The following is a 6,726-nucleotide window of genomic DNA, read 5'->3' as shown; positions in this document are numbered from 1 at the left end:
AGAAGAACAAAGCCTGCCAAGCTCTGAGCAACCGTGTCTGGTGGTCTACTTCACCTCAACTACCTTCATGCACCAGCTTCTCTGGGCATTTCTGTCTGGTCTAACAAAACAGAAGTATCTCTGTTTCCCAGCAAGTGAGGATTCTTCTCTCATTCAGAAATTGAGTCAGAAATTGACTTCAGGGTCTGTACTATAAAATAAGCACTTACTCATGAAGAAATTAGTTACTCTGCACATTTGGTTTATGAAGACACACTGAGATAGAAGATACATGATGCACCACAGACCAATAAATTGCAACTGTTTGCAAAACTGTTTGGGTAGCAAACTACCTTTTAACTGTTGATTGTGAATATTTTGTGCCTCTACTTCTGGAAGAAGTAAAAATTCATAAAAACTGTCTCAAATAGTCCTTTCTATTTAGCAAGATTCTGGGAGGTATCAGCAAGTGGTTAATGTGGCTCCTCTTTCCTTTAACTGTTTGTCTTGCTCAGGGATTTTTCTTTCCCAAATTATTATCTTTTTTTAAGAGTGGGATATGTAAATCAAACTGTCATACTTTTGATCTGTGGGACTCTGCCTGTCACAGCATGCCGTGGTTGAAGACCTAGCTAAGGTAGCCTTATGACAAATGGGTTGGTGATTGAACTAGATGATCTTAGTGATGTTTTCCAATCTAAATAATTCTATGATTCTAAATAGCATAAATCCACACGCAGATAATTATTTATTTGCAGAGATGATGTGTTAAATCCCTTTGGTGAAAAACATAGGCAACTAAGCCTAGCCGAAGGAAAAGGACAGGGCACACAGCCTCATGAAGTACTCAGTGTGAACAGCTCGTTAGGCAATGAGAGCGATGCATAGGTATCACAGAGCGGCTTTACTGAAATAAAGGCGGGAAACCCCGCCGGGGCGCCCAGAGCGGTGCAATGCCGCCACCTGGCGGCCTCCCGCCGTCGCCGCCGGCCTCGCTCCGCTCGTTTTGCAGCTCCGCGCCGCCTCAGCCTGCGGCCTGCTCACCACCCGCGCCTGAGCCGGGCTACTGCATCAGGCTGAGAGCGGCGCTGCCTACAGGAGGCTGTAGAGCAACGAGGGCAAACTACGGAAAGACCCAAAGCAAGCCCTACAGTTAAAATTGTAGCTTCAGTTATAAAATTATAATAAATAAAATACGTGTTATAAAAATGAAACGATAAAAAGTTTTTCAAGTCTGCAAACGTTACTTCGGCTTCAGGCTTTGCTATTATGCTGTTTCCTTGAAGATCAGGAATGATCTTATCAATGTCTATAAACACCTGAAAGATGGGTGCAAAAAATACAGAGACAGGCTTTTATTAGCAGTGCCCAGTGTCAGGACCAGAGGCAGTGGGCACAAACTGGAGTACAGGAGGTTCCCTCTAAACATCAGACAGCACTTCTGTGCTGTGCAGGTGACAGAGCACTGGCGCAGGCCAGAGGCTGTGGGGTTTCCTCCTTGGAGGTCTCCAAGCATCCACCTTCCATACTCTTCCTGCCCAAGATGGCTCAGGGATCCAGTCTCTGGATTTGAGGCTCATCCTAGCTACCTAGTAGCCTTTCCTGAAGTTTACATCCTCCACACTACTAGGAATTGTGGATTTTGAGACAAGTATCATGCAGAGGAAACACAAGCCCAAACATGTCATTCACCTTTCTCGAGTCTGCAGAAGCCAGAAGGGAAAAAGGGAAAACTAAGAACTTACAGAGTTTCTGTTTCACTCCGTTGTGGATCTTGTTATTGTAATCACCGGGAGTGTTTAAAAGTGAGGTGGGGATTGGAGGGGTAGAGAGGGAAGATCCAGGGGCAGGAAGCATGAACTTATTAACTTGTGGAAAAAAAGAAAAAGTGTGGAGCAAGGATCAATATAGAGAAGTCAGATGTATGCCCTCAAGACTCATCTACATAGTTTACAGAAAAGAGATGGAAAAGCGGGAGAGAAAAGTTGATTTCTACAGCTGAATCGATCATTCGTGGGTTAGAACAGGAGCATATAGAAATTTTCATACAGATCATGCAGGACATGGTCACTTCATGCCCTGCCTTCTCACCTCTACTGCCTGTCACTGAGTGATACCTGACACAAACCTTCCCCTGAGACTGGGAATGTCACAATGCCCATGTCCCTGTGTGCTCCTAAATGTCCCCACTGACCCCTATCAATATCTCCAAACCCATCTGCACCTAATCTCTCCTAACACCTTCTTTAATCTCATCTAAATAGCTGCTGGCAAACCCACTAATTCTGTTTGTTAATGCTCCAGCCTCTCTGCTCACACTCACTGCTAACACAAAGCTGAGTCCTTTTACAGATGAAAGAGCCTTATTGCCAGGGCACAAGTCACACGTCTCCAGGCGTGGTGGGAATTAAAGGCCTCCAGATAAAGAAGGAGGGGGGATTTAGTGGCAAGGCAGTGAAGAAGTGCTTAGGTAAGATACAGATTTTCTGTTGCTGGAATAAATCCTGTACACGCATAGAAGAAGATGATATGCATCCAAATCTAGATTTACATAATACTTAAATTTGCAGTGCCCCTACAAGCTTTGAGACATTGATTGGGGAACAAGACTTACACAACACAGCCCCAGCTAGGAGAATAAATTAGGGAACAACACAAACATCTTCTCTCCCCCTCCACCACCCCCTTTCAGCTCCCCATTTTGGCATGTTTCAGCATTATCTAAACTTTCTTCTGTGAATCTTTCAGATATATTAATATTCCACAGCTCACCCAGAGGTAGAGTTGCTCCACACCTCAGCACAGAGCCCACTACAGAGTGAACTCAGCACCTCCTGCTGTTTGTAGAGATGTTGAAAACTGATCTTCAGCATTTTTTTTTCTTTTTTTAATGCAGTTTCTCTGATGGTCTTCTTCTGTGAATATTAACCAGAATTCTCGTTTGCCAGACATCTTGCTTTATGTTCAAGTGAAACTTCTGGAAGACATGACACATTCCTCTGCTAGTCACATCACCAATGCTGCTCAGCAGCCTTCAGAAGCTGTGAGAGAAGGGATGGGAGTGCAGCAGATACACATAGGATTTAATGGTACAGGCCTAGGTTCAAGAAATAAACCATTCTTCTTATTGGTGCTCTTCAGTAAATTTATAAAAACAAATGATATGAGAGTAGTGGTTAATATTCCAACTGGTAGAATTGAAAATTGTGTGCTTCAACAATAAATTATTGGGGTAAAAATACCAGAATGTTAAATGCTTGATTTTTTTTTTTTATAAAGATAAATTTTATACTTATTCATATGCTCATACTTCTCATTCTATAGAACAATATTAGTATTATTTTGGTTTAGATTTTTCAGAGGGAATTTTGGATGCAGTTAAGAAGTGAGTCCTGTTTTCTACTCAAAAAACCTAAAAGATAGAAAACTTTCATTATCAAAAATCTTCATGTCTGGTAAAAACTTTAAGTTAATTCAACAAAAAACTGTTTCAGATAAAACAGCAACAGCAACAACAAATCTCAGACATCCATTTGCATGACTGAGTCAATTACTTGCAAAAAATCTAATTAACCCACAGTGCTGTCTCTCTAACTCCTGCTCCTGTCTTTGGTCTTCTAATTGCCTGCGAAGAAGTATTTACGCAAAGCAGCAGCAGTGTTTGAAAGAAAAATCAGAAAAGATACCAATTCACTCCTCCAAGTCTACTGAGATAGAGCAGTTCAAATCACCACACACTGCTAATGAGTTCGGTTATTGATGAGATCCCAGCTGCTTAGCTGTAGTTGTACAGACCAGCTCCATCATAGAAGGAAAACTTCCCTTGCCCCAACCTGATATGTAATGCTCTTCATGTGGTTACATTGCTCCCTAGTTAGGATGGCACATTATAAAGCAAATTGCTCCAGTACTGCTTCGTGTTCCATTTACTGTACTTCAGTAGTTTTTATCAAAATTTAACCAAATAAATTAGCATTAATTTTAGGCTGCTGTGGAAATCTTGTTGCACCACAGAATCATAGAATGGTTTGAGTTGGAAGGGATCTTTAAAGGTCATCTGTTCCAACTCCCGTGAAGTGAACAGGGAAGTATACAACTAGATCAGGTTTCTCAGAGTCCTGTCCAGCATGACTTTAAGTGTTTCCAGGAATGGAGCATTCACCACCTCTCTGAGCAACCTGCTCCAGGCCCTCACTACCCTTATAGTAAAAATTTTTTTCCCTATATCCAAGCTGAATCTCCCTTCTTTTAGTTTGAAATCATTTCCCCTTGTCTTATCAATCCTGACCCTGTCAAAGAGTCTGTTCCCTTCTTTCTTACACCTTCCTTTAGATACAGAAAGGCCACTCTTATGTCTCCCCAAAGCTTTCTCTTCAGGTTGTCAGCCCATGCTCTCTCAGCCCGTCCTCTCAGGAGAGGTGTTCCATCCCTTGGATTATTTTTGAGGCCCTCCTCTGGATGCCCACCTCACACTTGTACTCTCCTGTACTCCACAGCTGGGTGCAGTATTCCAGGTGAGCTCCTAGCAATGCTGAGTGGAGAGGCAGGATAATTAACGTCAGTATGGATCACCTCAGTGATTTCTCAAAAAAATAATTCCATCCTTTAATATACACTTTTCATTTGTGATGAAGTCTACCTCTCTTACCAGTCCATTATAAAATAGGTCTTAAAGGTGAAAACAGCACTTAGTCATTAGAATGTTTCACAGTTGATTGGTCTTTTAAAAATACGCTGTAGATGATTTCACTGGACATCAATGAGTGTGTGTATGGGAACTGTTGAATCACGGCCTGAACCACTGATTGATCACCTGAGGCGAGTAACTGAGTCAGCCACAGGGGCACAGGTGAAGGTAATGTACCTGTGTGATTGGAAGGAGGGGAGCCTGGCTCCTCCTCTCCCAGACCCCATTTAAGGGCTGACCACCATCAGGAAAGGTTCTCTTTTTTGAGGTCCCTCCTGCGTGGAGTCAACAGTGAGCCTCCACTGTCATAAAGGTGAGCCACTCTCTTTTTGTTAGTTGTCTGTATACTATCTACATAAGCCTACCAAGAATATACTATCTTCTGTACTATTTTCTTTGAGTGCAATTCTTGGGGGTTATTTGCCCTACAGTGTGTGACAGAGGGCAGCAAAGACTTCTACAGCACCAAGTCACGCTGAGGCTTCTGCTGTGTGCAGTCTTTTTGAGATCTGCAGGAGCTGTCTCAGCACTGCTGAGAATCAGATTTTGCTTTGTTGCTACAGGGTAGTAATACATTTGATGAGAAATCAGTAAATCAGAGTGGGGCCCTGGGAGTCAGCTTTCAGCATGAGGCAAGCATCCCTGCACCAACTGCGCACCAGCATTTTTGCTCAGTCCCTGAGAGGAGCAACAACCTTTTGCTGAAATAGGGAAACGGGCAGTCTGAAGGCTATGTACGTTTTCTGCAGTCTGTCTGCAGGCTGGTCTGGTCCTTTAGTAACCCAGATATAATTCAAACCCTTTAAGGTCACCAAAACTGGGCTTAAGTTCCTTCCTCAGCACTTACTTTCCCTTGCACCTCCATGATGTATTGGGAATCCTGGCTTCTGTCTGGTTTCACAGACAGATCTGGTTTGATCAAAGTTCAAAGAAATGTTTAAACTCAAGTTCTCATTTGGACTGCCTGCTTAAATCATGGCAGGTTCATCCAGCACTAGAATTAACTCTGTAAATTAACAGAGCTAATTTTCCATGAGGGTGAACTCATTAAAACATCTGTTGCAAAATCTTCCAGTAAGGAGAAAATAGGTGCTATAAATATTTGATAGAGAACATGTAAAGGCATTCACTTACATTTCTGCATGCAATTCAAGTTAATATCAGTAGCACCTCTAAGATTTGGAGGCTAAATGAGGCTACTGGCACTGTTTTTATTGTGAGCTGTTCCCCAGAAACCATTTTCAGACACCATTTTCTGGATCAGCAAATGCATACCAATGAAAAAACACACAGTAACACAATACGTGCAGCCCCATGTGAATCATTTTTTCACAGCAAGAAGGCACTAAGATTTGAGGAGATTATATATCAGAGGGAAAGGGCATTTCTGTAAATGACTAGAAATGGAAAATCTGAAGTTCGTATTGAAAAATGTCTGTGTGATGTAATCAGTGCTAACAGTGATTTTCAGAGACAGATTTCAAAAGCAATGTGCATGTTTCATTCCCCTTCATTCATGTAAAAGTTCCAGGGACTCCTTAGGTGGTGGGTTAGAGCAGAAGCCAGTTGTAATTATGTAAACAGTCATCACAGAGACATAGTGCCAAGTTAGCTTTACACAGAGAACCCTAAGACAAAAATAGCCAGGAAAATTGTAATTTCCCAGCAGCAGCTAATGCCTTCTCTAATTTTCATTAATGGCCCCACTGGGTTAGGATTCACATGCTGGGAAGCTCTGCATGTGAACCCATCAGTTCATTGGTTTCTGCTGCAGTGCTGACTGAGCACAGTGGGTGAGGGGTGTTCCTCAATGGGATGGGGGGTTCTGGAGGAGCAGTATCAAAGAAGGAGGCAGGGAGATTTCCAGCCGTGGGTTAGAGCTCCCGCACTGAGCATATCTGGCTGAGTATTGGGGTGCAGCATCCCTGCCTCTCTGTATGGTAAAACTGTGAGCAAGGCACTCTGATCCAGACCAAGCCTGCTAGTACAAGCATGGACATGCCAGCTCTGGGCTCTGAATGTTGGTGACATAGAAAGCAGTGAATTGTAAGGACAAGACT

Source organism: Cyrtonyx montezumae, unplaced genomic scaffold, assembly GCF_038088225.1.
Source record: "Cyrtonyx montezumae isolate F1298 unplaced genomic scaffold, pur_monq_1.0 scaffold_8, whole genome shotgun sequence".
NCBI lineage: Eukaryota > Metazoa > Chordata > Aves > Galliformes > Odontophoridae > Cyrtonyx > Cyrtonyx montezumae.
This window is presented reverse-complemented; position numbering follows the sequence as displayed.